Genomic DNA, 11,803 nt, shown 5'->3' with positions numbered 1-11,803 from the left:
GCTACTGTGTTTGTAGTAATTTATTTCAGCAATATAAAACTAATACACTCATCATTAACATTTGTTATCATAAACAGAATTTGTATTCCTTTGTAAATGGAAAATAATAAATGAGAAGCTCTGGAGAAATAATCTGTCTTTGATACCAAAATCACCTAGTCAGACATCTCTCTAAATGGTCATCAGCATAAATTCTTCCAGGGGCGTTTCAGTCTGTTTATTCCTTAGTCTGGTTTTGAAACTGAAGCCAGGAGAAGGTAAGTAACACACAGCTGTAAAGAGGTGAAGCTGATCTGACTCAAGGTTATGTGCTCTTCATCATTATACCACCTTACACTTCTAACAGCCTTGAAAAAGTGCTTTCATTTGATACCTTTGATTCTCACAGTTGCCTTATGAAGTAGGACAAGTATTCCCATTTTGCTAATAGGAAATTGAGAGTTAAACATACTCAGTGCTAGACAGCAAGATAATAAATTTTGGGACTCTGTATCCCAGACTGTTATTCTTCCATTAGATGTACACTGACTCATGACTAGTGACTCCTCTCATTTAGAGTCTGTTTTGCTGTCTCTGAGTACGCACTGAAGAAAAAACTTTTTCAGTGTAATCTGTGTAGTAAGAGGTTTAGTAGACACTCAGTACTAAACATCAGAAGGTCCACTTATGAAAGACTTTATGAAAGACCTTATGATTGCTGTGAGAGTAGGAAGATCAGCTTTCACTGTTAATACCTTAACTAGCACCCAGATAGTAATAAAGGAGTTGAGTAAACTAATTTCAGGTATCAGAGAAAATTTTCTATCATAATGTATTATTGTAACTAATGCCATTTATTGGGAATCCATCATGACTGGGTACTATTGGATACTATATAGTATATGCACATGAAATATTTTGTTAGTGAGGCAACTAAGGCTCAATGGAGTTGTCATTTGCTCAAGGTCACTGTAATAAAATATTTCACAAGTGCAGTCTTGACCCAGTTTTGAAGTCATTGCCAAAAAGTCTCAATTCCCCTTCGCAGGCAGGTTGCTAAGCCCCTACTCCAACCACTTCACTTATCAGGCTCCCATACTTCAGGGCCACTACATTGTTATGAGAGGTTTGGGGGATTTGGTCGGAGACGTAAAGAAACTTTTCATTCCAAACAAATGGACTGAAGGTATATTTTGTTATATAGAGGATAGTAAAGGCGATAGTCTGCAAACAGGTCTGAATAGGTCAAATATTAAGAGGGAAAAACATCAGCTCGACTGGAAAGGGAAAACATCCACATCGACTGAAGAGGAATGACACAAATCAACTGGAAAGAGAAACAGCAGGTTGACTGAAAAGAGAACACATCAGATCAATTACTTCACAATAAATGAATTGCTCACAATAAATCAATTACAACATCCACACCCCACTGCCAGGAGGGTCCTGTCAATCAACACAGCTGGGCGGGGATCACACGTCCTGGGCAAGGTGTCCCTTCCACAGGTGGAACTCTCGCCACGCCTCAGTTTCCAGCAGTTTTTATAACATCAGTAATTTCCAGAGTAAGCAGTTACAGAGTTTTGCAGAGCAAGCATTTGGTGTTTCCATGCACAAATGGTTATCAGTGGCGTACGTGCTCTGAGCCCCCTGGCTATCGTCCCAGCGCAGTAGTTGTGTACGTGCATTGTTCTCTCTGGTTATCTTCCCAGCCCGGCACAGATGGCCAGTCCATCCTGTGCTATGATGCCCAAAGAGCCTTGAAATGTTACAACTTGCAACTCTCTCCATGGGGGAAGGGCCAGTTCCCGCCACAGAGAAAGCAGCTTTATATTTCTTTGTGTGCTGGTGGCTATAGGTCAATGGAACGGCCAAACACGGCTGTACTTATGTCAAGACATACGCACACACCAGGTTTTGTGGTGAAAAGCAACAGATCTTGCTATTCCACTTACCACACTCCCTGATACTCCTGAGGGGCACATTTTCTATCCCTGGTTTTTCTAGTAGTCACTTCCTTATCAGCAATATGCTTCTATTATTTTTTTGGTTTACTTACTCTACACATTGCCTATTGAATACTTGCTATGTTAGATTGGAATTTAAGTCACTTACAATCCCCCAAATATATTTATATTGCTGTATAATGTAACTGTCACTTTAGGGGTAAAAAAGCTTCAATTTTTACTCATTTTTTAAGCAAGAGTTTACTCATTGTGTATTCTGGCTCACAGCATGTGCCTAGTTGCATGGCTCAGTTTTTGCTTATCAGCATAGACGTGTCTAAATATTCGTGAACCTTTTTCTCAGTCTGTTTCACATATTTTAAAGAAAGGTGAGTTTCTTGGCCTGAGTAAAGAACTATATCAATGGTTCATCAATTAGATACAAGTTAACTTTTTTAAAAACCACTGGTTGTGGATTCTCCCATTAGAACGGTGGGTAGGAAGCAAAACATTCCATTGTCTCCAGGTGAACCCTGAAAGTTCTTCCCTTATTGACATATTTTACCTGTGTTTTCAACCATGTAGTTTCTAAAAGCTCACAAGATTCACATCACCAAACCTTGCTTTGCTTTTGGCTTCTGATTTCAAATGTGCAAATGAAATACTTCCTTTATTATTACTCATGATGACTTAGATTAAGGAATTAGTATTTTCTTTCTAAATACAAGAATTTAAAAAGTTGGCATGTGTTAAATGTTATTATATTGAGTTTAGCTACTAACATTTTTCAAGATGAGAAATATCTATTGGAAGTACAAAAATGTAATTTGAAAACAACTTTTTCAGTACAGTTACCTCAGGATCCCATGGTTTGATTAGTTTTAGTGTCCAGTGTAATCACTTTAAAAAAATTGGTTAGTAACTATTACCCATAAAAGATTGTCTTATACTTAAAATTCCCATTAACAATTGGAGTTATACCTAGTCGAAAATTTAGCACAAGTCCTCAACAAGCCTTTTCCTGGTTGGAAATCAAGAAATCACTTGCAAATTAAAAATTGCTTGTAGACTGTACCATTTAAACTAAGGAAATGTAATATTTTGAGGGAGTAGTCTAATCAAGCTGTTATACAGTCTAGTAAACACCTGATGTGGTTATCCACTGCTGCACAAAAAAAGTTACCCCGAAAACAGTGGCCTAGAATTAACCACCCCATGAGGTTTGGGGCCAGGAATTTGGGGAGGGCTCAGCTAGGAGATTCTTCCACTTCATGTGGCATCTACTAGCATCACTTGGTGGTATTCATCTGGCAGCTGGTTCGTCTGGAAAATCCAAGAAATCCTAGTGCCTTGGCAGGGACAGCTAAAAGGGTGGGCTCAGCTGAGCCCCTTTTCTTCTCTACATAGTCTCAGGGCCTCCTGTGCTCTTTCCAGCAGGGTAGTCAGACTTTTTCCATGGTCGCTCAGGGCTCCAAGAGCAATTGTTCCGAAAAGCAAAAAGGGAAAGCTGCTGCTCTCTAAAGGCTGGGAAACTAAAACAGCATAACTTTTGCTGCATTTATTGGTCAGAGTAGTCATAAAGCCCACTCAGATTCAAGGGGAGATGATGAAGACCCCACCTCTCGATGGGAAAAGTGTCAAAGAATTTGTAGCCATCTTTAATTTTCCACTACACCCTTATCCACCCAGTTTTAAAGTCTGGAAAATGAATTAATGAATAAATAAAGGAGTTCTTTTTGGATTCTCTTTTCCTAAATAATTGTTCAACATTTTTCTTGATTGTTTCTTGGCCCCTTTTCAACTTCCCAAATACACCTAACATGATTAAGAGCTAATCAAGTTTATATCTGCTTTTATTTTCACAAAGTAACAAAGTGACCTTCTCTTTTTTTTTTTTTTTTAAAGATTTTTTATTTATTTTTTGCCCCCAAAGCCCCAGTAGATAGTTGTATGTCACAGCTGCACATCCTTCTAGTTGCTGTATGTGGGACTCGGCCTCAGGATGGACAGAGAAGTGGTGCCTCGATGCGCACCCGGGATCCGAACCCGGGCCGCCAGCATCGCAGCGCGCGCACTTAACCACCAAGCCACAGGGCCGGCCCCAAAGTGACCTTCTGATGTTAGTGTTTCTCCTTTTTTCTTATTTCTTGAGTGCTAGATCTCAAAGTCTGCTTTTTTCCCCTCTTTTGATGTTAGAAGTAATTAGAAGGCTTATCAAATATCACAAGAAACCGTCTCTTTTTAAATGTTAGAGTTATTAGGTTAATAAAATGGCCAAGAAGTGTTAGTAATAAACTTGGACAAAAAGTGTGAGAAATAGAAGTTTTCTAGAGATCCATTTTTACGTTTTGTGTCTATTCTCTGTCTCTACATCCTTGTGTTTCTCCAGTGTCAAAATATGGAGAATGCAGTTACGCAGCCTTCTGTCTGTCTTAAGCTCTCTCTTTGTGCTTAGAGGCTCGTTTCTTGTGGCTGCATTGCATCTGTGACAGGAAGCTGCTTCACCTTGGTCCACGGGACCTGTGGCAAGTCAGTCATTTTTGGTGCAGGCTGACTCCTTATTGAAGACTTTCATATTAGCCTCCTGAAGGAAGCCATGCTCAGTGGGACTTGAAGAACTTCTGAATTGCACAATCTTTCAAAGTTCCTAGAAAAGGACCCAAATGTCAGCTTAAGGTTCACTTCCACGTGGATTCAAGTTGTTGTTCAAGACTTGCTGTGTGTCTGTTCTTTTCTGAGATGTTCCATGGTTGGGGTGAGATTTGAGCCCTGGCAAGTATGGGAAGGGATCCCTCTCCCTCTTTTCCCCAGATGTCCTGGAAGAGGGGTCTACAGTGGCTGGGGTGAAGAGCATGAGGAGTGTTCCACCGGAGCCCTCCTGGGCTATCCTTTAGCACTACACACTTCATAAAATATCGTAATCAGTTTAACCATTTCTGAAAAGTCTATGGCTTCAGAATATGGCTCTTGAGCCTAACTCTCTCCCCTTGAGTCCTAGACCCACAAATCCTTAAACCGATCCATTAACAGATAGCAACATCTGCAGTCTAATGCCTCCTAGGATCTCAAACTTAACATGACCAAACTGATCTCTTCAATCTGTTCTCAAAATGCTACTTCTTATTTAGTGTTCCCTTTCTTGGTGAGGGAACCACCATCCTGTAATTATACCTAGATCTTTTGTTCTCTTACCTCCCGCATAATCAATTACCATGCCCTGATCCGTTTTTCCGCCTGAGTATTTCTCAATTTTATCCCCTCATATTTCGCACTTTCTTAATCAGACTTCCTCTCCCTGTGCACCCACCCTGCCCTCATTTGTTGCAACACTAAACAAACTAGTCTCCCTGTAGCCAGTTACTGCCAGGCTTAAATTCCTTCCATGGCCTTTCATGGCCTTCAAGTTAATGTTCAGCTCCTTACCCTGGCTTTGAAGCACCTTCCTTTTCCAGTCCTGCCTGCCCTTTAGCCCTATATCCCAGCATTCCACACATATCTACATACTTTATATCAACATGCCCTTTCCAGGGTTTGGTTCTCTCTCTGTCTAGAAGGCTTTTTCCTGCTTCTCCACTTGGATTATTTCTATACTTTCTTTACAACTCAACCCAAGTGTCAGCTCTCCCAGAGACTCTCTGGGATGTCTAGGACCTCCTGTCTACCCGTTCTCTGAGTAGCCAGAGCTCCACCAGTGCCTCTTCCATCTTAATGCTTCTCACATTCCTCTGTTGTAACATTCTGTTTACAAGACACAAAGCCATAGCTGAAATGGAAACCGTGACGTGGTGTGGGATGTCTAGAAGGATAACACCTTCCATGAAAGGAAAACTCCACCTATTGGGTCAGAGAAGCAGCAAGATATCTGGTCTTAGTAAATGGCTGGGTTGGTGAGGTGAGAGAGAAGTGATGAGGCCAGAACAGAGCAAAGCTTGTGCACTTAAGGAGGATGTCTTCCATGAGAGAGCTAACCCTGGAGCCTGCACTCAGTGTGAAGTCTGAATTTACGCTACAGACAAGATGAGTGTACCCTAAACTAGAACTTCAAGATATAAATTGGTCCTGAAGAGGAGTTCCATTTTGAGGAAGGTCGAGTACACTTACTTTTCTCTTTTCTTCCCGCTAAGTACAATTAAAACCCTGGACATTGTATATAACAAATATAAGACTCTAAAAAGTAGAAAGAAAAAGGCAGACCCACTTGGACCTCAGGACTCAAGGAATGACAAAACTAAATACAAAGAAAAGATTTTGAAATCATTCAGGGAAAAATGACATCTTACCTATAGGATAAAAACAGTTCAAATGACAGTGGATTTCTTATGAGTAATGAGGGAAGCCAGAAGGAATTGACACATCATTTTTAAAGAACTGTCAAGCCAGAATCCTATACTCAGTGAAAATATCCTTCAGGAGTGAAAGGACAATCAAGATATTCTGAGACAAATAAGACATAGAGTTTGACACCAGCCGACCTACCTTTAAAAATGGCAAAAGGAAATTCTCTAAATAGAAAAGAATCAGGAAAGAAGAAGGAATATGGGTAAATACAAAAGGCTTTCCTTCTCCTCCTGAGTTTTCTAAATTATGTTTCACTGTTGAAGCAAAAATTATAACACTATCTGATGTGGTTCTAAATGTATTTAGAGAAAATATTTAAGAGAATTATATTATAAATGGAGAGGGTAAGGAACGTAAGGGAAAGCAAGGCTTCTGCACTTCGCTCAAACCAGTAAAATGATGACACCAATAGAATGTGATGTTATGTGTCTATAATGTGATATCTAGAGCAACTACTAAAAATGCTATACAAAAAGATGTACTCAAAAATACTATAGGTAAATCAAAATGCAATTCTAAAAAATGCTCAAATAACTTATAAGAAGGCAGGAAAATGAAAACAGAGAAATGACAAAACAAACATAAAACAAAAAATAAAATAGCAGAGCAAAGCCCTAACATATGAATAAATACATTAAACATAAATGGTAAAATATGCCAATTAAAAGAGATTGACAGAGTAAATTAAAAAACATGATTCAACTATATGCTGTCTGCAAGAAACTCACTTCAGATATAATGATATAGGCAGGTTGAAAGTAAAAGGATGGTAAAAGATATGTCTTGCAAATATTAGTCAAAGGAAAGCAGGAGTAGCTATATTAATATCAGAGTAGACTTTAGAGCGAAGAAAATTACTAGAGACAGAGAGGGACATTATGTAATGATAATAAGGGCCAATCTATTAGGAAGATATGTAAATAATAAATAAATATGCACTGAACAACAGAGTTTCAAATATGTGAAGCAAAAACTGAAAGGAGAAACAGACAAACCCATTCCAATTATAGTTGGAGACTTCAACAACCCTCTCTCAACTGTTAGAACAAGACAGAATCATCAAGGGTATAGAAGAACTCAACAATACCACCAACCAACAGGATCCAATTGACACTTATAGAATACTCCACCCAACAACAGCAGAATATAAATTCTTTTCAAGTGCCCGTAGAACATATGATAAGATGGACCACATTCAGCAAACCTCGACAAACTTAAAAGGTTGAAATCATATAGAGTGTCTTCTTGGAAAATAATTGAACCAAACTTGAAATCAATTGCAGAAAGATAACAGTTCTAATAATCCATGGGTTTTAAATAATCTCAATAATTGGTGGGTCAGTTCTAAACAATCCATGAGTCAAAGGGAAGTCTCAAGGGAAATGTTTATAAATACACTGAAGTGAAAGAAAATGAAAATGCATCATAGCAAAATTTGTGAGACGTGGCTAAAGCAGTTCTGTGAAAGAAATTTATAGCATTAAATGTATACATTAGAAAGAAGAAAAGTCTTAAATCAATAACCAAATCTTCCAACTCAAAAACCTAGAACAAGAAGAGCAAAATAAACCCAAAGCAAGCAGAAGAAAGGGTAGATATCAAGGAAATTGAAACCAGAAAAAAATAGAGGAAAGAAAATCAATGAAACAAAGAGCTGTTCTTTTAAAATATTGATAAAATTAACAAAGCACTAGCCAGAAAAAAAGGGAAGAAGACACAAATTACCAATATCACATATGAAAAAGGGGTTGTCACTACTGATCTCATGGGCATGTAAAGGAAAATAAAGTAATACTTTGAACAACTCTATGCTCACAAATTTGATAACTTAGATAAAATGGTAAAATTCCTTGAAAGACACAAACTCCCAAAACTCACACGAGGAGAAGTAGATTATCTGAATAGGCCTATATATTGAAGAAATTGAATCAATCTTTAGTAACCTTCCGAAAACCTCTGCATCAGGTGCAGATGGTTTCACTGGTGAATTCTACCAAACATTTAAGGAAGAAATGATACCAATACTCCACAATCTATTCCAGAAAATATAAGTAGTATAAACACTGGATAACTTATTCTATGAGGCCAAAATTACCCTAATAACAAAACCAGATAAAGACATTGCATAAAGGAAAATTATAGACCAGTATTTCTCATGAACATAGATGTAAAAATCCTCCACAAAATATTACCAAATTGAATCCAATAATATATAAAAATAATTTATATATCATGACAAAGTGAGACTTATTCCAAGTATGCAAAGACGGTTCAACATTTGAAAATCAGTTAATGTAATCTGCCACGTGAAATTGCTAAAGAAGAAAAAATCGTATCAATTGATGCAGAAACAGCATTTGACAATATCCAATGCCTATTTATGATTTTTATAAAAAGCAATTAGGAATAAAGGGGAACTTCCCTCAAATTGTTAAAGAGTATCTGCAAAAAAACCCTACAGCAAACATTATACTTACTGGTGAAATATTGAATACATTCCTCCTAAAACAAGGAACATTGCAAGAATTTCCAATATCACCACTCTCATTCAAAGTAGAGCAGGAAGTTTTAGTGCAATAAGGCAAGAAAAGGAAATTAAAGTCATACAGAACAAAAAAGAAAACCATCCCTATTTGCAGATGACATGATTATATACTTAGAGAATCCCAAGGAATCTATAAAAAACTCCTAAACCAATAAGTGAGTTCAGCAAGTTTGCAGAATACAAGATCAACATACAAAACTCAATTGTATTTCTATATACTAGCAATGAACACATGGAAACTAAAATTAGTAGTACAATACTATTTACAGTGACTCAAAAAAAAAAAGAAATTACTTAAGTGTAAATCCAAATGCTGAAGAAAGAAAACAAAGAGGGTCTAAATAAGTGGAGAGACCGTGTTCATGGATTGGAAGACTCAATACAATAAAGATGACAATTTCCCCCAAATTAACATACAAGTTTATTGCAATTCCTAGCAAAATCTCAGCAAGACTTTTTGTAAATATAAACAAAATTATTCTAAAATTTACACAGAAAGGCAAAGCAACCAAAATAGCTAAAATGATTTGAAAAACAAAAATAAAGTGTATGGAATCAGTCTACTTGATTTAAGACTTCATATAACTAGTATAGTAATGAAGGGATGTGGTATTGGTGGAGGATAGACACATAGATCAACGGAGCAGACTGGAGAACTGAGAACTAGATCCACACAAATATGCCCAACTGATTTTTGTCAAAGGTACAAAAGCGTTCAATGGAGGATAGGTATGTTTTTCAACAAATAGTGCTGGAGCAAGTGGAAATCCATAGACTAAAAAAACACAAAAACAAAAACCTTGATCCAAGTGCCACATCTTATACAAAAATTAACTCAAAATGGATCACAGACTAAGATGTAAAACAAAACTATAAAGGTTTTAGAACAAACATAGGATTAAATATTAGGGTTTAAGAACGAGGGGTTCTTAGACTTGACACTAGAAGCACAATCCATAAAGGGAAAATTTGGTAAATTGGACTTCATCAAAATTAAAAAGTTTTGCTCGGTGAAATACCCTGTTAAGAGGATGAAGAGACAAGCTACGGAACAGGAGAAGATATTGGCAAACCATATATCAAAGGACTAGTATCTAGAATACATAAGGAGTTTTCAAACCTCAGTAGTAAAAAAGCAAACAATCCAGTTAGAACTTGGGCAAAGGACATGAAGAGACATTTACCAAAGATATATTGATGGCAAATGAACATATAAAATATAAAATGATGTTTAAAATCATTTGCCATTAGGGAAACGCAAATTAAAACCACAGTAAAATAGCACAGCTATCGGAAAGGCTAAAATAAGAAAGAGTGACACCACCAAATGCTGTGAGGATGTAGAGAAATAGGAGACACTAATACATTGCTGATGGGAATGTAAAATAACACAGCCATATAGAAAGTGGTTGGTAGTTTATTTAAAAGCTAAGCATGCAACTACTACATGACCCCAGCAATTGCACTTTTAGGCATTTATCCCAGAGAAATGAAGACACACAAAAACCTGTACAGGAATGTTGAGAGCAGCTTTGTTTGTAATAGCCAAAAACTGGAAACAACCCAGTGAGAACACAATTCAGCAATGAAAAGGAATGAATCATTGATACATGGAACAATCGGAATGATTCTCCAGAGAATTATGCTGAATGGAAAAAGTCAATCTGAAAAGGTTACACATTGTATGATTCCATTTATATAACATTCTTGACATGGCAAAATTATAAAAATAGAGAACAGAGTCCTGGTTGCCAGGAGTTAATGAGAAGATGGGGGTGAGAGGGAAGTGAGTGTGTTGATAAAAGGGATTCTGGTAGTGATGGAAGTGTTCTGTATCTTGACTCTATCCATGTAAATATTCTGGTTGTAACATTGTACTATAGTTCCGCAAAATGTTACTAACCGTGGAAAGCTGGTAAGGAGTAAATAGGATCTCTCTGCATTATTTCTTACAACGCATGTGAATCTACAATTATATTAAAATAAAAATTTAATTTTAAAAAATCAAAAGAAGCATAATATTTTGTGATATGAGAAAATTACATTGAATTCAAATTTCAATGTCCATAAATCAAGTTTTATTGAAACAAACAAAAAGTTGGTCCTGAATTATGAAAACCTATCTTAAGGTCAGTTGATTAGCAACATTTATTCTATCTGCAACCTTAATTCCCCCTTGCTATGTAACAAAATATATTCACAGGTTTTGGGGATTAGGAGTATACATTTTGGGGGTATCATTGTTCTGCCTACCACAGGTAGTATACTATAAACACCTGTCAATCACTCCATAGCGATACATCAAGATATTTCTCATTTCTTTTTATAGCTACCTAGTATTCTACTGGGTAGAAATGTCATACTTTATTCAGTCAGTCTGCTATTGATGGACATTTGGTTTGTTTCCGGTCTTTGGCTTGAATGCCTCAATGAATAACGTTGTGCATATGTCAGTTCATATTTTTGTCAATATATCTTTGGGGTGGATTTCTAGCAGTGATATTGCAGGGAAAAAGGGTGAACTTACATATGTAATTTTGCTATATGTTATTACTTTTCCAAATAGAGGTTGTACCATTTTGTATTCCCATCAGGAATGTATGAGAGTGCATCTTTTCTCATGAATAGAGTATATTGTCAAACTTCTGGATTTTTCTGCCAATACAATAAAATGACTAATGGCACCTCAGTGTAGTTTTTAATTTGTATTTCTATATTTCGAGTGAATTTGAGCATATTTATAGACGTTTGAAGGCTGCTACAATTTCTTATTCTGCCAACTGTTCATTTCTTTTGTCCATTTTCTCCATTGGGTTATTCTCTTTTTAGGAAATATTTTAGTAGCTCATTATATATTAGGGATATTAGCCGTTTGTGATACGTTGCAAACATTTTTCCTGTCATTTGTCTTTGACTTCTTTATGATGTTTTTTGACAAGCAATACATTTATTTTTATTTAGTTAGATTTATCAATATTTTTTGTTGCTTTTGGAT

Source organism: Ceratotherium simum, chromosome 13 (genome assembly GCF_057802395.1).
Source record: "Ceratotherium simum simum isolate JZ-2026a chromosome 13, ASM5780239v1, whole genome shotgun sequence".
NCBI lineage: Eukaryota > Metazoa > Chordata > Mammalia > Perissodactyla > Rhinocerotidae > Ceratotherium > Ceratotherium simum.
This window is presented reverse-complemented; position numbering follows the sequence as displayed.